Below are 13,356 nucleotides of genomic sequence, written 5' to 3'. Positions count from 1 at the left end.
CTGAATTCCAATGAGTAGAGGCCCAACCTGCTCAACCTTTCCTCATAAGTCAACCCCCTCATCCCAGGAATCAACCGAGTGAACCTTCTCTGAACTGCCTCCAAAGCAAGTATATCCTTTCGTAAATATGGAAACCGAAACTGCACGCAGTATTCCAGGTATGGCCGCACCCCATAACCCTTCACTCCCTTATTGCTCAAAAATCTGTCTATCTCCGCCTTAAATATATTCAATGACCCAGCCTCCACAGTTCTCTGGGGCAGAGAATTCCACAGATTTACAACCCTCTGAGAGAAGAAATTCCTCCTCATCTCAGTTTGAAATTGGCGGCCCCTTATTCTGAGACTATGCCCCCTAGTTTTAGTTTCCCCTGTGAGTGGGAATATCCTCTCTGCATCCACCTTGTCGAGCCTCCTCACATTTGAATAAGATCACCTCTCATTCTTCTGAACTCCAATGCATACAGGCCCAACCTGCTCAACCTTTCCTCATAAGTCAACCGCATTTAAGGGGAGGCTGGACAAGTGTATGAGGGAGAAGGGAATAGAGGGATATGGTGATAGATTTAGATGAGGAAAGACGGGAGGAGGCTCGAGTGGAGCATAAACGCCGGCACGGACTGGTTGGGCCGAATGGCCTGTTTCTGTGCCACATATCCGTCAAAATTCGGAACATGAGCAAAATATCAACTCACCGATTCACAAAAGCTCACACACCCAGTCAGGAAGCTGCACGGAATGGGGGCCTGTGACAGGAAATAAAACACGAAACCAGGACATCTGAAAACAAATAGTTGGACTGAAAGTGCAGAGTCCGGGACGCAAGGCTTGGAAGTGAAGCGGGAGGGACTGCCAATATTCCTACACTCGGATTAGAGGGGAAGAAGAAACAAAAGATGCTTGAAAGGGGATACGTGTTGAAGGTATGAGACTCGTGTTCCAGTCGGGCGAGCTTTCAGTCCCTCCCCTTGGCAGAAAAAGTCATTTTTGCCATTTTACGATGTGCATTTTCCCGTATCTTAGACTCTGTAATGGACACTGTTACCGCATTCTTTCATTCCATTGCAAACTGCTCCCCATTTGCAGCTCTGTTAATATTCTTGTAATGAATCCAATCAGGAGCAGAAGTCGGCCATTCGGCCCCTCGAGCCTGCTCCGCCATCCAATAAGATCACAGAGAGTTGTTGAGGCCAGTTCGTTGGATATATTCAGAAGGGAGTTAGATGTGGCCCTTACGGCTAAAGGGATCAAGGGGTATGGAGAGAAAGCAGGAATGGGGTACTGAAGTTGCATGATCAGCCATGATCATATTGAATGGTGGTGCAGGCTCGAAGGGCCGAATGGCCTGCTCCTGCACCTATTTTCTATGTTTCTTTCATCTTAACTCCACTTTCCTGCCCAATCCTCTTAATATCCAAAAACCTATCACTTTCTGTCTTGAATATAAACGACTGAGCCTCCGCAGCCCTCTGGGGCAGAGAATTCCAAAGATTCACCTCCCTGAGTGAAGAAATTCCTCCTCATCTCAGTCCTAAATGGCCGAGCCCTTATCCTGAGACTGTGTGACCCCTGGTTCTAGACTCCCCAGCCCGGGGGAAACACCATCCCTGCATCTACCCTGTCAAGCCCTGTAAGAATTGTGCATCGCCTCTCATTCTTCTAAACTCTTAGAGAATATCGGCCTAGTCTACTCAATCTCTCCTCATCCCAGGAATCAGTATGACGAACCTTCATGCTGTATATCCGATGTAATCCTATCTAATTCAAAATAGTGCCCCGGTATCTTTTCTTAAAAGCATACACGAACACAGGAGAACAGGTACAATCACCCGAATTAAGGGTTCCACTGACTGTTTAGATTTAGCATTTGCAGTTTCTCATGTAATTTAAAGCCTCAATTACTTTACATTCCCATTGTTAGTCCCATTATTCTCCACTGAGCAACAGTACACAACACCGCAACACCCAATCCATTTAGAAATATCCCAGCACAGACAGTAGAGGTCTGAAAAGACGCATTGTCGGAGGGGCTGATCACCGTGGCGACAGAGGGAAGCTGATTCGGTCATTAGTATCAGCCGTGGATCACTTACTCTCTCTCTCGCCTCCGAGTCAGAAGGTCGTGGGTTCCAGCCCCACTCCAGAGACTCAAGCCCGTAATCCAGGCGAACACTCCCAGTGCAGGGCTGAGGGAGCGCCGCACCGTCGGAGGGGCGGTGCTGAGGGAGCGCCGTACTGCGCTGTCGGAGGGGTGGTGCTGAGGGAGCGCCGCACCGTCGGAGGGGCGGTGCTGAGGGAGCGCCGTACTGCGCTGTCTGAGGGAGCGCCGTACTGCGCTGTCGGAGGGGCGGTGCTGAGGGAGCGCCGCACCGTCGGAGGGGCGGTACTGAGGGAGCGGCACACTGTCGGAGGGGCGGTACTGAGGGAGCGCCGCACTGTCGGAGGGGCGGTACTGAGGGAGCGCCGCACCGTCGGAGGGGCGGTACTGAGGGGAAAAAGGGCGGTGGAGTGAGACGGGCCAAATGGCCTCCCTGCCGCCTTGTAACCATTGTGTGACTCTATACGTTCGCTGAGCAATCAGGGCAGCCCAACAATGCAGGCTCTGATACTGCCACAATGTGTGTCAGAGACTTGAGAAGGCACAATGCACGCGTTATTAGCAGCAACACCCACAGGTTGTATGATGAGCATCAGTTTTGACAACTGTTTGCCTCAAGCGGCTGTGTGCACAGCCCGATCTTGGACCTTCGGTAAGGAGGAACACCGTGCTCCAAGTCTGGTCAAACCAAGGTTCAATAGATGTTACCGACCCCTCGGCCACTGGACACATTTTCTCTTTAAAACCCTTCAAAATGGCAGGCAGTGACTAGTGGGGTGCCGCAGGGCTCAGTGCTGGGACCCCAGCTATTTACAATATACATTAATGATTTGGACGAAGGAATTGAATGCAATATCTCCAAGTTTGCAGATGACACTAAGCTGGGTGGCGGTGTGAGCTGTGAGGAGGACGCTAAGAGGCTGCAGGGTGACTTGGACAGGTTAGGTGAGTGGGCAAATGCGTGGCAGATGCAGTATAATGTGGATAAATGTGAGGTTATCCACTTTGGGGACAAAAACAGGAAGGCAGATTATTAGCTGAATGGCGACAGATTCGGAAAAGGGGAGGTGCAACGAGACCTGGGTGTCATGGTACATCAGTCATTGAAAGTTGGCATACAGGTACAGCAGGCAGTGAAGGTGGCAAATGGCATGTTGGCCTTCATAGCGAGAGGATTTAAGTATAGGAGCAGGGAGGTCTTACTGCAGTTGTACAGGGCCTTGGTGAGGCCTCACCTGGAATATTGTGTACAGTTTTGGTCTCCTAATCTGAGGAAGGACATTCTTGCTATTGAGGGAGTGCAGCGAAGGTTCACCAGACTGATTCCCGGGATGGCAGGACTGACATATGAAGAAAGACTGGATTGACTAGGCTTATATTCACTGGAATTTAGAAGAATGAGAGGGGATCTCATCGAAACATATAAAATTCTGACAGGATTGGACAGGTTAGATGCAGGAAGAATGTTCCCGATGTTGGGGAAGTCCAAAACCAGGGGTCACAGTCTTAGGATAAGGGGTAAGCCATTTAGGACCGAGATGAGGAGAAACTTCTTCACTCAGAGAATTGTGAACCTGTGGAATTCTCTACCGCAGAGAGTTGTTGAGGCCAGTTCATTAGATATATTCAAAAAGGGAGTTAGATGTGGCCCTTACAGCTAAAGGGATCAAGGGGTATGGAGAGAAAGCAGGAAAGGGGTACTGAAGTTGCATGATCAGCCATGATCATATTGAATGGTGGTGCAGGCTCGAAGGGCCGAATGGCCTGCTCCTGCACCTATTTTCTATGTTTCGATGTTTCCCGAGTTTATACACCTCGAGCAAATCTCCTCTTCAATTCAACCCCAGCATCAACAATCCCAGCTTCCCCAGTCTATCCAGATAACTGTACATATGGGACCACTGCTTAAGGAGAAGGACTGTTTCAATATCATCATCATAGGCAGTCCCTCATGTCGAGGATGACTTGCTTCCATGCCAAAAGGGATGAGTTCACAGGTGTTTCAATAAAAGGACCTGATATTCCAGATCTTGCTGACTGAGCGAGCCAAAGGTGGGCAGGGGAAACGTTACAAGGGACCACCCTCAAAGCCTCCCTGATAAAGTGCAACATCCCCACCGACACCTGGGAATTCCTGGCCAAAGACCAGTCTACCCTAAGTGGAGGAAGTGCATCCGGGAGGGCGCTGAGCACCTCGAGTCTCGTCGCCGAGAGCGTGCAGAAACCAAGCGCAGGCAGCGGAAGGAGCGTGCGGCAAACCTGTCCCACCCTCCCCTTCCCTCAACCACTGTCTGTCCCACACCTGTGACAGGGGACTGTGGCTCTCGTATTGGACTGTTCAGCCACCTGAGAACTCGCTTTTAGAGTGGAAGCAAGTCTTCCTCGATTCCGAGGGACTGCTGATGATGATAATATTCCAGATCCCAAACTACATCCTGAAGGGTGGAAAATGCCTGTGCATGGATTTTGATTAACGTGTGGTGGCCGATGCACACCAGCACTTGAATAGTAGTGGAGATTAAAACCAACGTCGCCACTGGGTTGTATCACACAGCAGTTCCAATAAATGATGGGGGGACGGTAGCATAGTGGTATGTTACTGGTCCAATAAGCCAGACCCTGGACTAATGATCCAAAGACCCGCGTTCAAATCCCACCATGGCAGCTCAGGGTATTTAAATTCAGTTCATTAAATAAATCTAGAATTAAAAATGCTAGCATCAGCAATGGTGACCATAAATCTATGGGATCGTCGCAAAATACCCCAACAGGTTCACTAATGTCCCTTTCGGGAAAGGAAATCTGCCGCCCTTACCCGGTCTGGCCAGATATGTAACTCCAGACCCCACAGCGGTGTGGTCGACTCTGAAATGGGGCAGCGAGACACTCAGTCGTACCAAACCGCTACGACAAAGTCAGCGCTGTGTGGGAGCACCTTCACCACAGGGGAAGGCAGTGGCTCAACATCACCTTCTCGAGGGCGATTAGGGGATGGGCAATAATAGCACAGTTCAGCGCTGGCAACGGTCTGTGGATGCTGTCTACGGAGATTAACTCACCACAGCAGGAAGAAATAAAGGCCACGATACTTTGCTAGTTGCAAACCCAAGCTATAATCTGCACCACTTCAAAAATAACTCAGAAGGTTGTGGGTTCAAGTCCCACTCCAAGGACTGGAGCCCACAATCCAGGTTGACGCTCTCAGTGCAGTGCTGAGGGAGCGCCGCACTGTCGGAGGGGCAGTGCTGAGGGAGCGCTGCACTGTCGGAGGGGCAGTGCTGAGGGAGCGCCGCACTGTCGGAGGGGCAGTGCTGAGGGAGCGCCGCACTGTCGGAGGGGCAGTGCTGAGGGAGCACCGCACTGTCGGAGGGGCAGTGCTGAGGGAGCGCTGCACTGTTGCATTTTACTACGCTAAAGGCGCAAGTTATGTTGTTGTGTGGAAAACAATACGGGACATAGTGTTGTGTAAGCAAGGGCTGTCGAGGGTATGGGAAAGCTTTCGGCATTCGAGCAGACTGGTTCTGCATTGTTCTGACTAATGGATTCCAGTCTTCCTTAAATTGCAGTTTTTCTGAAATTGCTTCAACACATTGCCAGGACACTAACAGTGAGCGGTTCTCTATTATTACTCCCAACGTCGAGTCACTCAGATGCAGATGTTTGGAACACACTAATTAATGCAATATGAACCGTTGGGACTTGAAAGAAAGAAGCTGTCATGTCTGCAACATCGCAAAACAGCTCGCCTTCAACGCGATGTAAAACAGTCAAAAGCTACCCTACCTCCGACAACTCTCATTTACACAGTGCCTTTAACGTAGTCAAATGCTGCGCAGAGCGATTACCAAACAAAATTTGACACCGAGCCACAGAAGGAGATATTGGGCCAGGTGTTGGTCAAAGAGGTCGGATTTAAGGAGCGCCTTAAGGGAGGAGAGAGAGAGGCGGAGAGGCTTAGGGAGGGAGTTCCAGAGCTCAGGGCCCAGGCAGCTGACATGACTGCCAATGGTGGAGCGATGAAACCCATCTGGTTCACTGATGACCTTTTAAGGGAAGGAAATCTGCCACCCTTAACCGGTCTGGCCGATATGTGACCCCAGACCCACAGCAACGTGGTTGACTCTTAACTTCCCTCTGAAATGGCCCAGTGAGACACTCACAAGGGCAATTAGGGATGGGCAATAAATGCTGGCCTTGCAAGTGACATCCCGTAAATGAATGGCCCTCCGACAGTGCGGCGCTCCCTCAGTACTGCCCCTGCGACAGTGCGGCACTCCCTCAGTACCGCCCCTCCGACAGTGCGGCGCTCCCTCAGTACTGCCCCTGCGACAGTGCGGCGCTCCCTCAGTACTGCCCCTCCGACAGTGCGGCGCTCCCTCAGTACTGCCCCTGCGACAGTGCGGCGCTCCCTCAGTACTGCCCCTCCGACAGTGCGGCGCTCCCTCAGTACTACCCCTCCGACAGTGCGGCGCTCCCTCAGTACTGCCCCTCCCGACAGTGCGGCGCTCCCTCGGTACTGCCCCTCCAACAGCACGGCGCTCCCTCAGTATCATCCCTCTGACAGTGCGGCGCTCCCTCGGTACTGCCCCTCCAACAGTACGGCGCTCCCTCAGTACCATCCCTCTGACAGCGCAGTACGGTGTTCCCTCAGTACTGCCCCTCTGACAATGCGACACTCCCTCAGTACTGCCCCGCCAACAGTACGGCGCTCCCTCAGTACTGCCCCTCCGACAGTACGGCGCTCCCTCAGTACTGCCCCTCCGACAGTACGGCGCTCCCTCAGCACTGCACTGGGAGTGTCGGCCTGGATTTTTCTGCTCAAGTTCCTGGAGTGGGACTCGAACCCACAACCTTGTGACTCAGAGGCGAGTGTACCACCCACGGAGCCACGGCTGACAAAGCACATCACTCACACTTTAGAAATCACATCTCCAAATGGCAGAAGTATATAATAAGGAAACACAATCTTTTCGTGCCGGTACCTTGTGATTCAGAGCCAGCCAGGGACAAGCAGCCACCAACCTGCAAATCACCAACAATAAGCCCCAGGGACGGGCGACTTTAAACCAAGGCCCCATCTTGGCAACAGAACATATTGCACCTTGCATCTTATAAACGCTTCCTATTCCGATACAACAGGATCAACTCCAAATCACAATTAACCGCAATGGAAATACACCAGAAATTTGCGGCATAGGAGGAGGCCATTTGGCCCGTCGTGTCTGTGCTGGATAAGCGAACGATGTCATAAATGCGTGGTTTTAAAAAAAAAAGAAGAAATTGGAGCAGGAGTCGGCCATTCGGCCCCTCGAGCCTGCTCCGCCATTCAATAAGATCATGGCTGATCCGATCATGGACTCAGCTCCACTTCCCCGACCGCTCCCCATAACCCTTCACTTCCCGATCGTTCAAAAATCTGTCTATCACCACCTTAAATATGTTCAATGACCCAGCCTCCACAGCTCTCTGGGGCAGAGAATTTCAAAGATTTACATCCCTCTGAATAAATTCCTCTTCAGCTCGGGCTTAAATGGGCGACCCCTTATTCTGAGACTATATGCCCCCCAGTTTTAGTTTCCTCTATGAATGGAAACATCCTCTCTGCATCCAACTTGTCGAGCCCGCTCATTATCTTATACGTCTCAATAAGATCACCTCTCATTCTTCTAAATCCAACGAGCAGCGGCCCAACCTACTCAACCCTTTCTCATAAGGCAACCCCCTCATCTCAGGAATCAACCGAGTGAACCGTCTCTTAACTGCCTCCAATGCAAGTATATCCCTCCTTAAATAAGGAGGCCAAAACTGCACGCAGTACTCCAGGTGTGGTCGCACCAATACCCTGTACAGTTGTAGCAGGACTTCTCTGCTTTTATACTCCACCCCCCCTTGCAATAAAGGCCAAGATTCCATTGATCCAGAGAGTGGGGTATGGGGTATGGAGAGAAGGCAGGAGTGGGGTACAGAATTTGCATGATCAGCTACGATCATAGTGAATGGCCTGTTCCTGCACCTATTTTATAAGTTTCTATGGTGAGAATGTGGAACTCGCTACATAAGAACATAAAGAAAGAGCAGGAGTCGGCCGTTCGGCCCCTCGAGCCTGTTCTACCATTCGATAAGATGCTCCACCATTCGATAAGATCACGGGTGATCCAATCATGGACTCGGCTCCAATTCCACCCCGCCCGCTCCCAATGGCAGCAAATCTGCGCGGCAGCCAACTTGCGCACAGCAAGCTCCCACAAGCAGCAAAGTACGTCCCTCCTTAAATGGAGGAGGAGGGGGGGGGAACAAAACTGTAACTATTAAAAGAATAAAACATAGAAACATAGAAAATAGGTGCAGGAGTAGGCCATTCGACCCTTCGAGCCTGCACCACCATTCAATATGATCATGGCTGATCATGCAACTTCAGTACCCCACTCCTGCTTTCTCTCCATACCCCTTGATCCCTTTAGCCGTAAGGGCCACATCTAACTCCCTTTTGAATATATCCAACGAACTGGCCTCAACAACTTTCTGTGGTAGAGAATTCCACAGGTTCACAATTCACTGAGTGAAGAAGTTTCTCCTCATCTCAGTCCTAAATGGCTTACCCCTTATCCTTAGACTGTGACTCCTAGTTCTGGACTTCCCCAACATCGGGAACATCTTCCTGCATTTAACCTGTCCAATCCCGTCAGAATTTTATATGTTTCTATGGCATACCCTCTTATTCTTCTACATTCCAGTGAATATAAGCCAATCCAGTCTCTCCTCAGTCCTGCCATCCCAGGAATCAGTCTGGTGAACCTTCCTCAATAGCAAGAACGTCCTTCCTCAGATTAGGAGACCAAAACTGAACACAATATTCCAGGTGAGGTCTCACCAAGGCCCTGTACAACTGCAGCAAGACCTCTCTGCTCCTATACTCAAATCCTCTCGCTATGAAGGCCAACAGGCCATTTGCTTTCTTCACCGCCTGCTGTACCTGCATGCCAACTTTCAATGACTGATGAACCATGGCACCCAGATCTCATTGCACCTCCCCTTTTCCTAATCTACTGCCATTCAGATAATATTCTGCCTTCGTGTTTTTACCCCATAAGTGGATAGCCTCACACTTATCCACATTATACCGCATCTGCCACGCGTTTGCCCACTCACCTAACCTGTCCAAGTCACCCTGCAGCCTCCTAGCGTCCTCCTCACAGCTCACACCGCCACCCAGCTTAGTGTCATCTGCAAACTTGGGAGATATTGCACTCAATTCCTTCGTCCAAATCATTGGTGTATATTGTAAAGAGCTGGGGTCCCAGCACCGAGCCCTGCGGCAACCCCACTAGTCACTGCCTGCCATTCTGAAGGGTTCTGACCTGTCCCAACGCACACTTTGAACACGGGGTTAGTACTCACCGCTGGTGGAGAGCGAGGCGCACACAGATGCGGAGTTACACGGACCCTCCGAGCCCAGCAGCACGGTGCAAGAAATTTCCCAATGAGATGCGGGGGGGGGAATGGTGGAGGGAGGCTTGGGGTAGCCCCTGGGGTTGCAGGGTGCCTTGCCCAGAGAATGAGGCTGTGTTTGGGGTTGCTTGGGCCGCCAGGCTGCTTTGAGTCAAGTTGCTGCCATTGCAGAGCAGCTGGAGCCCTTTGCTCCTGCTCCTGCTCGCCAACCAAACTTGCTGCCGCCTCAACTGTCCGTCAAGGTGACAGGCAGAGCGGCCGGCCAATGGGCGAGCCGGGCGGTGACATCACCCGGCAGCGGCGACCAATCAGGGGCGGCGGACGGGCGGGACTTCCGGCGGGCCAGCAGGTTGGGTTGTCACCCTCTCACAAGATGTTGTTTATCCGCCTCCCTCCCCATCGCCATCAACGGGCAAACTTTCCCCCCCCCCACCCCGGCCCCGCCGGCTGCCGCCCCGCCGGACCCCGGCAGCGAGGGTCACACCGCGCCCACCCACCTCGATCCGATTGACTTTCCTGAGGCGGGCACGGAGCAGCCTCAGCTCGCCATCGCCGCCGATCTGCTCGCAGCCGACTCCGTGGGGGGGACGGCCCGCCAATGCGCATGTGCCGCACAACCCCTCCGACGCCACTGCGCATGTGCCGCACCGCCGCTAACGCCACTGCGCATGTGTGAGCAGCCCTCTTTGGAAATGGGCGCCACTGCGCATGCTTGGCACGCCATGCTCGGGAAATGGACGCCACTGCGCATGTGTGGCGCTCCACTCTCTGGAAATGGACGCCACTGCGCATGTGTGGCGCTCCACTCTCTGGAAATGGACGCCAGTGCGCATGTGTGGCGCTCCACTCACTGGAAATAGACGCCGCTGCGCATGTGTGGATCTCCACTCTCTGGAAACGGACGTCACTGCGCATGTGTGGCACTCCACTCTCGAGAAACAGACGCCACTGCGCATGTGTGTGAGGTGGTGGGGGGGGGACGGACCTGCCCTCTCAGCTGCCTGAATGGGGTCCTTCCCTTGGTCAATCACTTGCCTCACACTCAATCACAACTCCTGAGGTTTCCCCACCTCGCCTTCCATAATAAATTCCCACTGACCGAGTCTCGTTCCCCTCAGCCGCGGATTGTCGAGTCCCCCCCCCCCGCCCAGCACCATCCCCCGGCGGGCACTTGCCAAGACGCCCCATTGACCGTTTTCCGCTCACCGCCTTCAACGTTGCCCCTCACCCCAGTGACCCCGCCATCTTGTTCTCCCTCGCCGTCACCGCCAGGGGCTGGAGCAAGAAACGGGACGTCACTTTACACAGAGATTGACAGCGCGGAAGGAGGCCATTCGGCCCATCGTGTCCCGCGCCGGCCGACAAAGAGCCACCCGGCCTAATCCCACTTTCCCGCTCTCGGTCCGTAGCCCTGTGGGTTACGGCACTTCAAGTGTTACATCCAGGTACTTTTAAAATGTGGTGAGGGTTTCTGCCTCTACCACCCTTTCAGGCAGCGAGTTCCACCCCAGACCCCCACCACCCTCTGGGTGAAGACATTTCCCCTCAAATCCCCTCTAAACACCCTCCCCCCAATTACTTTCAATCTATGCCCCCTGGTTGTTGACCCCTCTGCCAAGGGAAACAGGTCCGTCCTATCCACTCTATCCAGGCCTCTCATCACTTTATACACCTCAATCAGGTCTCCCCTCAGCCTCCTCTGTTCCAAAGAAAACAACCCCAGCCTATCCAATCTTTCCTCATCGCTAAAATTCTCCAGTCCAGGCAACATTCAGCCCAACCGGCGTTTATGCCCCACTCGAGCCTCCTCCCCTCTTTCCCCATCTAAATCTATCAGCGTAACCCTCTATTCCCTTCTCCCCCATACGCTTGTCCAGCCTCCCCTTGAAAGTGCCGCATATCCGATATAACCCGCTGGAATGAAAGCCAAGGCTTTTAGGCGCAGGAGTTGGCCATTCGGCCCCTCGAGTCTGCTCCGCCATCCAAGGAGATCACGGCTGATTGTCGAACTCACCACCACCTTCCCCGCCTTGTGTCACCAAGGGCAGCAACATGCCTGCCTGTTCGGGTGGACATTCAAGATCCTGAGGCACTGTTGGTAAAAGACTCACATTTCTATAGCGCCTTTCACATCCTCAGGACGTCCCAAAGTGCTTTACAGCCAATTAAGTACTTTTGGAGTGTGCTCACTGTTGTATTGTGGGAAACGCTCAATTTGCGCACAGCAAGCTCCCACACACAGCGATGTGATAATGACCCGGATCATCTGTTTCAGTGATGTTGGTTGAGGGATAAATATTGGCCCCAGGGCACCGGGGAGAACTCCCCCTGCTCTTCTCCCAGTAGTGGCCGTGGAGGGAGCCTGCCCTCCCAATTACCCGACACTGCAGTGCACAGCAATGTGCTTGACTCTTAAATACCCTCTGAAATGGCCCAGCGAGACACTCAGTTGAACCAAAACCGCTACCACAAAGTCAGCACTGTGGGAGCACCTTCACCACACGGACTGCAGCGGTTCAAGAAGGCGGCTCACCACCACCTTCTGAAAGAAACCTTTAAAAAGTAATTCATTGTGTGAGGGGTCCCAATCAGGTAAGGTGCAATATAAATGTAAGTGTTGTTGTCACCATGGTCCCATGTAGGAGGTGATGCTGCTGATGCAATTAGAGTCGGAGCATGTGACCATGTCAAAGTGTCGTTCATTGCACCATGGGTATCTCTCTCACCTCGGAGTCAACAGTCGTGGGTTCGAGTCCCACTCCAGAGACTTGAGCCCACAATCCAGGCCGACGCTCCCAGTGCAGTACTGAGGGAGCCCCGCACTGTCGGAGGGGCGGTACTGAGAGATCGGCGTACTGCGCTGTCGGACGGGCGGTACTGAGGGAGCACCGCACTGTCGGAGGGGCGGTACTGAGGGAGCGCCGCACTGTCGGAGGGGCGGTACTGAGGGAGTGCCGCACTGTCGGAGGGGCGGTACTGAGGGAGCGCCGCACTGTCGGAGGGGCAGTACTGAGGGAGCACCGCACTGTCGGAGGGGCAGTACTGAGGGAGCGCCGTACTGCGCTGTCGGAGGGGCGGTACTGAGGGAGCACCGCACTATCGGAGGGGCAGTACTGAGGGAGCGCCGCACTGTCGGAGGGGCGGTACTGAGGGAGCGCCGCACTGTGGGAGGGGCGGTACTGAGGGAGCACCGCACTGTCGGAGGTGCGGTACTGAGGGAGCGCCACACTGTCGGAGGGGCGGTACTGAGGGAGCGCCGCACTGTCGGAGAGGCGGTACTGAGGGAGCACCGCACTGTCGGAGGGGCAGTACTGAGGGAGCACCGCACTGTCGGAGGGGCGGTACTGAGGGAGCACCGCACTGTCGGAGGGGCAGTACTGAGGGAGCACCGCACTGTCGGAGGGGCGGTACTGAGGGAGCACCGCACTGTCGGAGGTGCCGTCTTTCAGATGAGACGTTAAACCGAGGCCCCGTCTGCCCTCTCGGGTGGATGTAAAAGATCCCGGGGCCACTATTGGAAGAAGAGCAGGGGGAGTTCTCCCCGGTGTCCTGGGGGCAATATTTATCCCTCAACCAACATCACTAAAACAGATGATCCGGGTCATTATCACATCGCTGTGTGTGGGAGCTTGCTGTGCGCAAATTGGCTGCTGCATTTCCCAACAATACAACAGTGACTACACTGCAAAGAAAGTACTTCATTGGCTGTAAAGTGTTTTGGGGTGTCCTGAGGTGGGGAGAGGCGCTATATAAATGCAGGACCTTGCTCAGGTCTGATTGAGAAATTAATGTTCCAAAGAGCGGAGAGCT

The 13,356-nt window shown here is 53.3% G+C and overlaps 1 protein-coding gene across 1 annotated transcript in view; it reads right to left on the bottom strand.

Annotated features, from left to right (window-relative positions):
- The window catches only part of pi4kb (phosphatidylinositol 4-kinase, catalytic, beta), an 83,922-nt gene extending 73,800 nt beyond the window's left edge, over positions 1-10,122 (bottom strand). Inside the window, exon 1 of the mRNA XM_070868481.1 lies at positions 10,044-10,122. The gene's annotated coding sequence lies outside the window, so the exon portion shown is untranslated. The remainder of the gene's footprint in view (positions 1-10,043) is intronic.
- Positions 10,123-13,356: the final 3,234 nt, after the last annotated feature.

This window comes from Pristiophorus japonicus, chromosome 30 (genome assembly GCF_044704955.1).
Source record: "Pristiophorus japonicus isolate sPriJap1 chromosome 30, sPriJap1.hap1, whole genome shotgun sequence".
Taxonomy (NCBI): domain Eukaryota; kingdom Metazoa; phylum Chordata; class Chondrichthyes; family Pristiophoridae; genus Pristiophorus; species Pristiophorus japonicus.
Note: the sequence above shows the minus strand (reverse complement) of the source record. Positions and strands in the feature narration are given on the sequence as shown.